Raw genomic sequence first — 12931 nt, forward strand, 5'->3', positions numbered from 1 at the left:
CAAAAGGAACAAAGGAAGGAATGAATGAGGAATGGAAAGAAGGAAGACAGAGGAAAGGAATGATTGAATGAGGAATAGAAATAAAGAAAGACAGGCAAGAGAAAAGGAAGGAAGGAAGGAGAAATGGAAGCAAGGAAAGCAAAGGGAACAAAGGAAGGAATGAATGAGGAATGGAAAGAAGGAAGACAGACAAAAGAAAAGGAAAGAAGGAAGGAAGGAAGGAAGGAAGGAAGGAAGGAAGGAAGGAAGGAAGGAAGGAAGGAAGGAAGGAAGGAAGGAAGGAAGGAAGGAAGGAGAAATTGAAGGAAAGATGGCAAAAGGAACAAAGAAATGAAAGAGAAATGAAAGAATAAAGACAGACAGGAAGGAAGGAAGGAGAAATGGAAGTAAGGCAAAAGGAACAAAGGAAAGATTGAATGAGGAATAGAAATAAAGATAGATAGACGAGAGATGGAAGGAAGGAACGAAGGATGGAAGGAAAGAAAGAAGGCAAAATGGTGGAATGAAAGAGAAATTCAAAGAAGGACTACAGGCAAAGGAAATGAAAGAAAGAACGAAAGAAAGAAAGAAAGAAATGGAAGGAAGGAAGGAAGGAAGGAAAGAAAGATAAATGGAAAGAAAGAAATGGAATGAAGGCTGGCAAAACGAACAAATGAAGGAATGAAATATATGGAAAGAAGGAAGACAGACAAGAGAAAAGGAAGGAAGGAAGAAATGAGGAGGGAAAGGAATAGTGGAAAGAAAAATAAAAAATAAGAGAAAAAATAAATAAATAAGGAAAATTCAATAATGGAAAATAAAAAAAATAAGCAATAATGGAAATGAAAAATGAAGGAATGAAAAGCAAAGGGGAAATGAAAGTCAGAGAAAAGGTGCTGAAGGAAGGAAGTGAGGAAAGAAAGGAAGGATAGAAAGAAGGAAAGATAAAAAGAAGGTAAGAGAAAGAAGTACAGACAAATGAAGCAAGGGAAGAATAGAAAAAAAGGCAGAAATAAAAAAGGGAAACAAAGACAAAGAAAGATGATGGAAGGAAAGATATAAAGAAAATGGAAGGGAAAAAAAGAATGAAAGGAAAGAATAAAAGAAAGGATGGATCCTGGAAAGGATCCTGCTCTACTTGTTCAAGGAATATCTGTTTAACTTGGATATGTGTCAGATTACAGAGCTAAAATGCAAACACATTGACTTTAAAGCCAGAAACATTTGTAACATCTGACATTATGCATGTAAAATCTTCAAGTAGTTGCACAAACATTCTGTTGGTTTTCCTTCATTTGTAGTAATAGAAGGAACTCATTGCCGCTGTCCATGGTGCTGAAATACTAACACAACCTTTGTGCCTTTATCTTATTTGCTTGTGCTGAAACACCCTACACTCCACTACCTCTCTCTCTCTCTCTCACACACACACACACACACACACCACCAATGCATCCCAACCTATTCATGGCCACAGTATACTGCTTATTTTGATGAAAATCTCTAGACACCTCACAGCCTTCACCCAAACATGCTCGTGTAAATCCTGTCCGTCAGCGCTGACAGACTCGTGCTCTGATAATACAGTCCATCCAGATTTGTGAACATTTGGCCTTTATAAAGACGAATGTAGCACTTTGCAGGGGAACCATGAAGAATTTTGTTTCGCACAGTTCTCAAGAGCACACGGGCATATCCTTGACTTTGGTGAGAGTTTTTAGAGATGAAATGCTTAATGGAATTGTGGCGAGAGACAGTATCAGTGTTGCCAGACTGAGTTCATTTTAGATGGTGTACAAGGACTTAATGCATCCAGACAGGAGACATGAGAACCGATTCAGAAAGAGAAAGAAAAAAAGACAAGGAACATTGACTTAGTCTTGCTTTACTGCATTGCCTGTTAGTGATACTTCACTTTCAATCTCTCACAAACTACCTTTTGGGACATTTAATACTGTAGACACAAATATCCCATTTGGAGATGTATAAAATGAATATACAGAGAGGTGTCAGCGCATACTGTGAGTACTTCAATGCTGTTTCGTAATACACGTTTTGGGTCTTATTGTGCATGATTCATCAGTGCAAGTTATTTTAAAGAAATTAAATATACTCATACTCAGCTACCTTGTGGAGATACAAAAGGAGACACAAAGATGAGAAAGTAGATTGATTTATAGATCTGTGTATCAACAGTTTGTTCCAGCACTGATGCTCAAGCGATGACCCAGTGCTGTGGGTGTTTATGCAGATTCTGCCTTGTATTTAAAGAAGGTAATGCAAAGTTTTATGCATGACATCCTAGGTCATGTTAGCAAGACTTTTTTTATTTTGTATGTCAGCCCTTAATCTGCATCTTGTTAATATATTCTGACAGATAGTGGAGGAGGGTTGCTTTTAATATAGATTCTTCCGTGATATTTCCTGCTGTCATGAATTAATTTGGGCAGCAATTATTTCTTACAATATCTGACATGATTGAATTTGACTGATGAGATGATGAATCTAGTGTTTCTAATTTAACCCCACACAATATTTTTATATATGGGTAATTTCTGTTATGCAGTACATATATAACTTGATTATTTACACAGTGGCAAAAGCAGCAAACATAAGGGTGTCAGCTTGAAGTTAGATGACAAAAACCAACTAATCATCAAATAAAATTCATCTTTTTTTAATCAATCAATTTAATCAAAAACAACATTATATACTACAAGAGTTTGGATCTGTGTGTATGTGTGTGTGTCTGTCTGAAAGAGGTCTCTTGTGCTCATTGCGCTTGTTTAATTTATTTGATAAAAATACAGTAAAAACCAATCTGGTCTCATGGGAGAGACGTACCCGTGGGCACGTTTTCGCGAGACACAAAATTACGTACCGACGAGTACGTCTCGCTGCAGTTTCCGACAGAAACGAACGCTAGAGGCCGGTAAAACGTCGATAAGCGCTTTTGCTCGTTTTCACGCACGGTTTCGATGACGGCTGGGGTCAGATTATCGATTCGTAAAGACTCGTTTTGGTGTCTCCTCGCACAATATCATGTTACGACTTCAAAACGCATCTGACCAGAGTGCCCGATTTATAAACGAACGTACTTTGGACTTTGCGGCTCTATGCGTTTAGATTTTTTTGGCCGTAACCAAGCTTGCTCGGTAGCTCAGCCGATACGGAGTTGGACTTACGGCGAGGAGTCGACTCCCCCTGCCTGGGAACGAATCCCGTGAAAGGCAACTGAAAAAAAAAAAGAGCTCAAAGAGAGATCTAAACGAGCTGAAAAACGGACGCTTCTTACGTCATGTTTACTTTTGTTAACACTATCGGGTAGGTTTAGGCGGTGTTGGTGGGAAGTTATTTTAAAACGCAACGGAGCGCAAATGTCAAATCAAGAACCGCGGCAATTCGTCTAAAAAGTAAAGTCATAAAAACGTACCGCATACACCCTATTATCTGCTCCGGCAAAAAAAAAAGAAAAAAAAAAAAGAACATGCTTTTAGCGCCGCTCAGTGGAAATTTCAGAGCGAAACTGCAGCGATATGTACTCATTGGTATGTATTTTGCGACTCGCGAAAACGTGCCCACAGGTATGTTTTTGTCATGAGACCAGGTTGTTAAAAACAATAAAATTGTGAAAAAACTGTGTTCTATTTTAATATATTTTAAAATGTAATTAATTCCTGTGATCAAAGCTGAATTTTCAGCATCATAACTCCAGTCTTTAGTGTCACATGATCCTTCAGAAATAATTCTAATATGCTGATTTGGTGATCAAGAAACCATGGTACATGATACAGGGCTCGACAATAAGGACTGCCCGATGGCCCGGGGCCAGTGTGAATGACGCCTGGACAGCGACGAAACGGTCACTTGCCCGATCGGGCCAGTGCTGTAGGGTGTGCGATATATATCGTCTATGTCTATGTTTTCGTAATTGTTGATTTAACAGTCTGATATTATCAAGTATGTCCCTCACTTTACAAAAAAACAAACAAAAACACAACCATTGAGTGCACGTAGTGTGACAGTCTAGTAGGTTAGACTAGTGCGTGTGCATATTTAGAGTGTATGCTTTCACTGCGTGATTTAGTGTATTAAAATGCCTTTAGAATGCACCCGAATTCAAGATAAGGGACAAAAATGACCCTGTAAATCTTTTATATTTATGTAAATTAATATAGTTAACCAATATTACACAAAGAGTGCCGTTTTTCTCCAAATATTAGCATGATTACAAATGTGATATTGATTTTATTCAGCGTACGCCGTACAGTTTAATGAACAAGAACTTAATATCAAGTGACTTACATTTAAGACACTAAATCATCTGTTTCGCTGTATTTCACCAACAAAAATAGTTCCAAAGTCCACAGAATTGTTTTTTGTCTCTGAGCAACACTTCCTGAATGAATCAGCCATTTGAATGAATCGGTTGAATCTCAATGACTCGCTCGTTAACAGTGATTCGATGCCGTCTACTGGTGGGTTTAATTTCACATTTAAAATGTCTTAATTTTTTTAATAATTTAAAATAACAGTATTTACCGTTTTGTATTTTCAACATTAAAAACATTTTTATGCATCTGTAACTGCTCTTGACTGATTAATTTTAATAAAGTTTAATCTGTGCTATAGTTATATAGTTATACATTAGATACAATTTCTGTACCTGAAAATCTCCTGTTTACACCTACATGAAAAACTTGAAAAGCACCATTTATTTAATTTTTATGTTTGTTCTGTTGTATTTATTTGTGCTATTAATCGTAATTTGATTATTTGTTACTATTTTATTACTTACTGTTTATTTGTCTGACAATATTAAAAATATAAATTAATCTAGTAGCTTTTGGTGTCGTAACCCCTATTTATTGAGGTTAAATGTAACAAAGACAACGAAAGCAATAACTGTGCTTATTTTATAGGCCCATTTTCTTGTCTTTTACTTTTATTAATTTTTTATTGTGGGGCCAGTGAAATTTTGGTGGGGCAAGTAAATATTTGAACCACTGTCCCAACCGGGCCAGTAGAAAAAATTCTTATCTTTTATTTGAATGTTATAAATGTCTTTACTGTCACTTTTGATTAATTTAATTGGTCCTTGCTGTTAAAAAAAACCCCATTGATTTTGAGAGAAAATATATACACAGTATTTTTTGCTCATTTTCATTTTTATCCAAAATATTAAGGTATATGTTATTGTTGCATGAAAGTTTTAGTTAAAAATGTATGTGTGGTTTATTCAGTGCTGATTATTGTTTACTGTGTAAATTTTTGTCATCCAATTAGAAAACTCACAATTAGAAAGTCAAACACTGCTCATTTCCACCACATCTAATGTGCTCTCAAAGCTGCAGGCAAACTCAAATCATCTATTGGAAATGAGATGCTATCACCTCCCGCCCTTTAATGTGCTATTGAATGGCTTCACTGGTAATTGGCGGTTAAATTCTTTCTTTCAGGATGTCAGAGAACACAAATATAGACGACAAGCGGGATTAAAAACTTTAGATAAAGCACCCTAGGAGATAGAGGAGAGGCCCACATGAATCAATTCGACCGAGAAAGCGCTAGTCAATAGTCAATCTTGCTTTGATTATATGGTAAGCGCAGCCATATTGTTTTGAGCTGGATGTGATGATTGTGGTCATGAGGTCAGCAGATGCACCCAGAAAGAATAACAAAGTCAGGGCCAGAAAAGGACATGTCATTTAGGAGGAGAATGCTATAGTAGTAATATACAGTTTAATTTAGTTCAGCTCTAACTGATGGCAGTAACAAAGGCACCATAAACAGAAGTTAAATGCCACGGTTATGGCTTTGTGCTCAACCTTTAGCTCCATTACAATAAATAGTGGTTAACTAAAAGCAATGGCTTTATTTATTTATTTGGTTAATTTCCATTCGAAACAGAGGAGAAATGAATGTCAAGTGTTGGGATTTATTCTGCTCATATATAAACTAGCAGTTAACAAGTATAGTGATTCTTCCTAATGAATAAGTTTAATAATTAACTAGGTGAAAGGAAAATGTGAGTGGTGTTTAATATGCAAAACTTGCCATCATGATGCAAGGGAGTTTTCAGCATTGCTAAGGTGTTCTAGGTAGTTGCTAGTGAATGTTTGGTGTTCTGGTTGGTTGTTTGGTTAGTTAATGCCTTCATCAGTGCATGCTTATGTTTTTTTTTTTTTTTTTTTTTATCCCCACTAATTTGAGGGAACATTAATGTCTGTAGCATAAACAGGGTTTGTTTAAATCACTAACCCTAACTGAACAGTATTAAGAGTGATGTTTTCTTAGCAAACAATGCTAATGATTGTCACACACATCCCTGTTGAAATGTAAAGCATAATCTTTAGATATAAAGAAAGAATTGTTCTGTGAAGATACCTCATTATCAGTTAGTGGCAGTGCAAGAGGCCCAACATGTCCTACTCACTGGCACACGTAAAGCAAGACGTTAAGCTTGTTAATAAGGGAGGTCGGATCTTTTTCTTCCCCTTTTTTCTTGTCCCAGGGAGTAATCAGAATTCCCAATTTCAGAGGCCTCGATGACGGGCAAAGCGTAGGAACCTCTCTCTCATACGCACACACATACTCATACACATAAGTAGGCTAATTTCTCTGCTGATCAGGGAGTCTGGAGGGCTTTAGCGTGTGAGTTTAGAGCTTCTCTGACACAGATCAGGGAGTCTCTAAAAGGAAGGATTAGTGAAACTTCCTGTTCTGATCAAATTAGAAAATCATGCCAGTTTGTCAAGGCCTTCCCCAGCCGCCAATGCTTTCCAGCATTTTACCAACCTCTCCTGCGCTATTTTTACCTCCGTAGAAAAAAAAAAGAGCACATATTTATCACAGGCATATTTATCACAATATAATATACAATGCAGTAACTCTTTGAATTGGGTGTAGCCTTTTTTGAATCTAGATCATACGATTGTTGAAATCATAATCGATCTTTTGTGTGCCATTCAGGGCTTTTTTTAAATTATTTTTTTAGTTTTTTTTTGGTTGTATATCTTTTATCAAAATACCTGTCCCTTCTATATGATATATAGATAGATAGATTTATGTTAGATGCAATTAATTGTGATTAATTGATTTGACAGCATTATATGTCTGTGTTTGTGTTAGGGCTGGATGATTAATATAGAAAAATAATATAGTAATATAATATAGTTTTGTCTGCTCACCAAGGCTACATTTTTTTTAATTAAAAATACAGTAAAAACAGTAATATTGTGAAATATTATTACAGTTTAAAATATATAAAAAGTTTCTATTTGAATATATTTCACAAAGTAATTTATTCCTGTGATGGCAAAGCTGAATTTTCAGCATCATTACTCCAGTCTTCAGTGTCACATGATCCTTCAGAAATCATTCTAATATGCTGATCTGCTGCTCAAGAAACATTTAATGTGTACAATTGTACAAAATATTTGTGTACAATATTTTTTTTCAGGATTATTTGATGAATAGAAAGTTCAAAATAACAGTGTTTATCTGAAATCTAATCTTTTGTAACATTATAAATGTCTTTACTGCCACTCTTGATTGATTTAATGCATCCTTGCTGAATAAAAGTATTCATTTCTTTAATTTCTTTTCAAAAAAATAAAAATAAAAATTCTTACTGACCCCAAACTTTTGAACGGTAGTGTATAATGCTACAGAAGCTTTGTATTTCAAATAAATGCTGTTCTTTTGAACTTTCTGTTCATCAAGGAATCCTGAAATAAAAGTACACAACTGTTCCCTTTCAGTCGGTCACGTTCGACGTACGTCAGTAGTGACCGACGAATTGGGATATCGCTTAGAGAGCCCTATCATCTTCGTGTAAACTAAAACAAGCCAATGGAATTGGCGTGCGATATTTGCATAATGCGCACCGCCCCCGTCAGGTGTATATAAATAGGAAGCAGATGCAATCGCACTCTGTCTTTCGCTTCGGAGCCATTCACTGGTGTCCTGTTTTAGAAGACTCCTTTCTTCGTGTGTTTTCTACTAAAACACTGCCTCAGAAGAGGATTTACAGCGAGCTTTCAGTGCTGGTGAAAGGGCACGTTCAGCGAGGTCGCGAGTCCCCGAGGAGCTGAGCTATAAGCTCGAAAACTGCTGTTTTCACAGCAACACAAAGAGTGTGTGCGTGTGTAGCGATTTGGGCCGGTTCCTCGGTGTGTCAGGGAGTGGTGTACCTGACACATCGCGTCGCTCCCTGGGTGCTTCAGCACGAGTGAGTTGACTTCCCCTTCTAAAAGAGCTTTACAGACGAACCCTGACAGTATGTCATTTCGTCTGTGCGTTAATGGGTGCGGTCGTTCCCTGGTCCCTGCTGATGGGCACAATCGCTGCATCTCGTGTTTGGGCGTTCAGCACGCTGAAGCAGCTTTTGATGATGGTTCATGTTCCCATTGCGGGAACATGACTATCGCGATGCTGAGGTCGAGACTCTCCTTCCTGAAGTCTCAGGAAGCGGGGGTCCCCTCTCCTATGCCGCGTACGACCGTTTTTTCCGGCCCCGGGAACCGGAATGACGGTACGGCGCTGTATAGGAAGGGTGACCGGAGGATTACGGTCAGGGCTCCCCCGCCGAGCGGAAACGCTCCTCGGGCCCCTGCCGCCTCATCAGCACCGCAACCCATCGTGCCACCGTTGGTTTCCGCTGGGCCCTCTACGGACTGTCCAGCCGTTACCTTTGGTGTGCTGGCGGCGGATCGGATGTCGATCGCTGCATCGGAAGGTGAGCCTGAGTCCTCGGGGGAGGATTCGGATGCGCTGCCGCCCGGGTCGGTAGCGTTGCCCGAGTCGGATCCCGAGCTCACGGCTGTGCTCTCCCGGGCCGCCTTGTGCGTCGGGCTTGAGTGGAACCCTCCACCCTGTCCCGGCCCATCTCGGTTGGACGATTGGTACTTGGCGGGGGGTCGCACTGGTCAAATCCAGCGTCCCGCCCCAATGCCTTTCTTCCCGGAAGTACACGATGAGGTGACCAGGTCTTGGCAAGCTCCGCATGGGGCTCGTACAGGGCCTGGTCCCTCGTCCGCCTTCACCTCCCTGGACGGCGGGCTAGCCAGGGGGTACGCGAAGATCCCGCCAGTCGAGCGGTCTGTTGCGACGCAGTTGTGTCCAACGGCCGCTGGCTGGCGCGGTGAGCCGCGTCTCCCGTCCCAGGCCTGTGAATTCTCAGCCGGTCTGACTGAGAAAGCTTATAGTGCCTGTGGGCAGGCTGCCTCTGCCCTGCACGCGATGGCCCTTTTGCAGGCAAAAGCGCTGTCGCAGATGCCCCAGGAAGGTCCTGACCAACAGCTGCTTGGGGAGCTGCGCGCTGCCACTGACCTTGCCCTACGGGCAACGAAGGTGACAGCGCGTTCTGTTGGCCAGACGATGTCTACTCTGGTAGCCCAGCAACGCCACCTCTGGCTGACCTTGGCAGACATGAGGGAGACCGACAAACTTCGGTTCCTGGATTCCCCCGTGTCTCCGGTCGGCCTTTTCGGCGACGCGGTGGAGAGCTGTGCCCAACAGTCCTCCGCTGCACAGAAGCAGGCTGAGGCTATCAGACATGTCATGCCACGGCGGTCCGCTGCTGCCTCCACAGCCGCCCGTGGCTCAGCCTCAGCCCGCTCGTCGCCGAGGGCGCCCGCCTGCGTCTTCCTCCGCCCCTGCTAAGTTGGCAAAGCAGCAGCCTACACCAGCCAAACAGCAGGGTGCCGGGCGCGGACGTGGTGCCCAGCCCGTCTCTGCCAGCCAGGTGGCAAGCGGTCGGGGAAAACTCGGCCCTGAGACGGGCGACCTGGAGCGGAAGGTTCCTGCCCTTTGGGAGAGTATTCCATCTGCTCTCCCACCCCCGGAGGAGGGCCGGGGGGGATTTTGTGGCGGCTGTCCATCTACCGCCGCTGGCTCTCCGGAGTCCAGCGGTACCCACTTTGCCACAAAAAGAGCAGTTTCCTCAAACTCCAGGTCACAACAGGGGGTGTCTGCCAGTGTGCCAGACTCTGCCTCGCCGCTGACAGCTCCCTCCCCATTCGCCAGCAGGTGGCAGTGTGATGGTGCAGACCGCGTCCCATGCGCCGTCTCCCATGCACACTGCTGCCTCGCAGAGTCCGACCCCACTCCGGGCCGCCCTCAAGCCGTCCGAGTCGGGTCCCTCTCTGCCTTGCTGCCCCACCCCCGGTGCGTCTGTGGTGCCTTTGGTCCCGCTGGCTCAGTGTCTGGAAGCGTGGATAGCGCTCCCCAGCCTGTCCAGTGGGCTCATTCGTACTATCAGACTCGGCTATGCGATTCAGTTCGCCCGGCGTCCCCCGGTCTTCAGGGCTGTCCACTTCACTCAGGTGTCGTTGGACAGTGCACCTGTTCTCCGGGTGGAGGTTGCTGTCCTCCTGGCGAAGGATACAATCAAGCCGGTCCCTCCAGCCGATATGAAGTCAGGGTTCTACAGCCCCTACTTCATTGTACCGAAAAAGGGCGGTGGGCTACGGCCAAACCTGGACCGTCCCCAGGATTGGTTTGCAGCAATAGACCTGAAGGACGCGTACTTTCATGTCTCGATTCTGCCTCGACACAGACCCTTCCTAGGTCGGTCTGCGTTCGAGGGTCGGGCATGTCAGCACAAAGTCCTACCCGACATGGTTGTAGCTCCCAGCCGGTGGGGTCTTCAGGTCAACTGGGACAAGAGCAAACTCGCCCCAGGGTAGAGGATCTCTTGTTTCGGTCTCGAGCTAGACTCGGTCGCACGGACTGCGCGTCTCACCGAGGTGCGCGTCCAGTCGGTGTTGAACTGCCTGAGCTCGCTCAAGTGCAGGACAGCGGCTCCACTGAAAGATTTTCAGAGGCTCCTGGGGCATATGGCATCTGCAGCCGCGGTAACGCCGCTCCTACCGTCAAGGTGGTCTACGCTTCCGTCGCATGTTGCAACTCGCCCGCCATCTCTTGTTGTGGAGTCAGAAGGATCTGAGGTCCCTTCGGGCCACTCGTGTCTCAGGTGTGCTCAACCGTGCAGCCGACGAGCTGTCACGGCAGCATCTACTTGCGGGCGAGTGGCGGCTCCACCCCCAGGCGGTCCAGCTGATTTGGCAGCGTTTCAGCGAGGCCCAGGTAGTCCTGTTTGCCTCCCCGGAAACTGCCCTCCGCCAGTGGTTTTATTCCCTGACCGGCGGCACGCTCGGCACGGATGCCCTGGCACACAGCTGGCCCCCGGGTCTGCGCAAACATGCGTTTCCCCCAGTGAGCCTTCTCGCACAACTCATGTGCAAGGTCAGGGAGGACGGGGAGCAGGTTCTGTTAGTGGCTCCGTACTGGCCCACTCGGACCTGATTCTCAGACCTCATTCTCCTCGCGACAGCACCTCCCTGGCCGATTCCTCTGAGGAAGGACCCCCTGACTCAGAGACGGGGCACCCTGTGGCACCCGCGTCCCGATCTGTGGAACCTCCACGTGTGGTCCCTGGACGGGATGCGGAGGTTCTGAGTGATCTCTCGCAAGCGGTCGTAGACACCATCACTTCCGCTAGAGCTCCTTCCACTAGGAATCTCTACGCGTTGAAGTGGAACCTGTTCGTCGAATGGTGCGCCTCTCGCCGAGAGGACCCCCGATCATGTTCGGTCGGATCCGTGCTTTCCTTTCTGCAAGATGGGTTGGAGCGAAGGCTGTCTCCCTCCACCCTCAAGGTGTATGTTGCCGCTATTGCCGCACATCACCATGCAGTTGAGGGTAAGTCCCTGGGGAAACACGATCTGATCGTCAGATTTCTGTGGGGGGCCAGGAGACTGAAGCCTCCTCGCCCTTCCTCCGTACCCTCTTGGGATTTGACCCTGGTTCTCACAGCTCTCCGGGGTCATCCCTTCGAACCTTTGCGACCTGAAACTAATGTCTCTTAAGACGGTTCTTCTGGTTGCATTGGCTTCCCTGAAGAGGGTAGGGGATCTGCATGCATTTTCGGTCGACGAAACGTGCCTAGAATTCGGGCCCGGTGCTTCTCACGTCATCCTGAGACCCCGGCCTGGATATGTGCCCAAGGTTCCTACCACTCCCTTCAGAGATCAGGTAGTGAACCTGCAAGCGCTGCCCTCGGAGGAGGCAGACCCAGCCCTAGCTTTGCTCTGTCCCGTCCGCGCTCTGCGCGTTTACGTGGATAGAACACGAAGCTTCAGGACCTCAGATCAGCTCTTCATCTGTTACGGAGGCCAGCAGAAGGGAAAGGCTGTCTCCAAGCAGAGGATGGCCCACTGGATAGTGGATGCCATCGCCTTGGCGTACGAATCCCAGGGCATGCCTTGCCCGCTCGGGTTGAGAGCCCACTCCACCAGAGGGGTGGCCTCTTCCTGGGCGCTGGCTCATGGCGCCTCGCTGACAGATATCTGGAGAGCTGCGGGCTGGGCGACACCTAACACGTTCGCTAGGTTTTATAGCCTACGTGTAGAGCCGGTATCCTCGCGTGTACTCGCATCCACTAGTCGGTAGACGTGTTGTACCCGCTCTAAGTGTCGGCTTGCAATGCCATTCCCGCCACTGGCCGGATACGTGCATACTTTCACTCCAGTCGCGTTCCCCGCTTGGCGAACCCTGTCGAGTTCCTCCGCCTCCCCCTTCGGCTCGGACATTGCGGAGTGTCTGATGCCAGGCCTACATCCGTCGCTGACGCTGTCTGTTGGCTGGGGCCCATATGTCGTGACCCCTCTACGTGAGCGGTCCCATATGTGTATTTTCCACGGTTTAAAACTCCCTACGGGCCGAGTCCGTGTCTTTCCCTTAGCAGAGCCAGCTCTGCTGTCACCTGTCAGATGAGTCTCCCCCTAACCAGGTGGAGCCATCCCAAGGACTCCATATGCGTACTGCCCCCCCGGGCCAGTCCATGTGTGTATTCCCACGTAAATTCCTCCCCCATTGGGTAGGTAGTGGTCTCCGCAGCGTCCCTTACGGGTTCGCTTCCCCAGTGTGTAGTTTACTTAGTGGGTAG

The 12931-nt window shown here is 45.5% G+C and overlaps 1 protein-coding gene across 5 annotated transcripts in view; it reads left to right on the forward strand.

Moving 5' to 3' along the window:
- Positions 1–12931, forward strand: part of LOC137007322 (cadherin-18) — a 100674-nt gene that overhangs the window by 30906 nt on the left and 56837 nt on the right. The gene's annotated exons all lie outside the window — the stretch shown is intronic.

This window comes from Chanodichthys erythropterus, chromosome 19, assembly GCF_024489055.1.
Source record: "Chanodichthys erythropterus isolate Z2021 chromosome 19, ASM2448905v1, whole genome shotgun sequence".
Taxonomy (NCBI): domain Eukaryota; kingdom Metazoa; phylum Chordata; class Actinopteri; order Cypriniformes; family Xenocyprididae; genus Chanodichthys; species Chanodichthys erythropterus.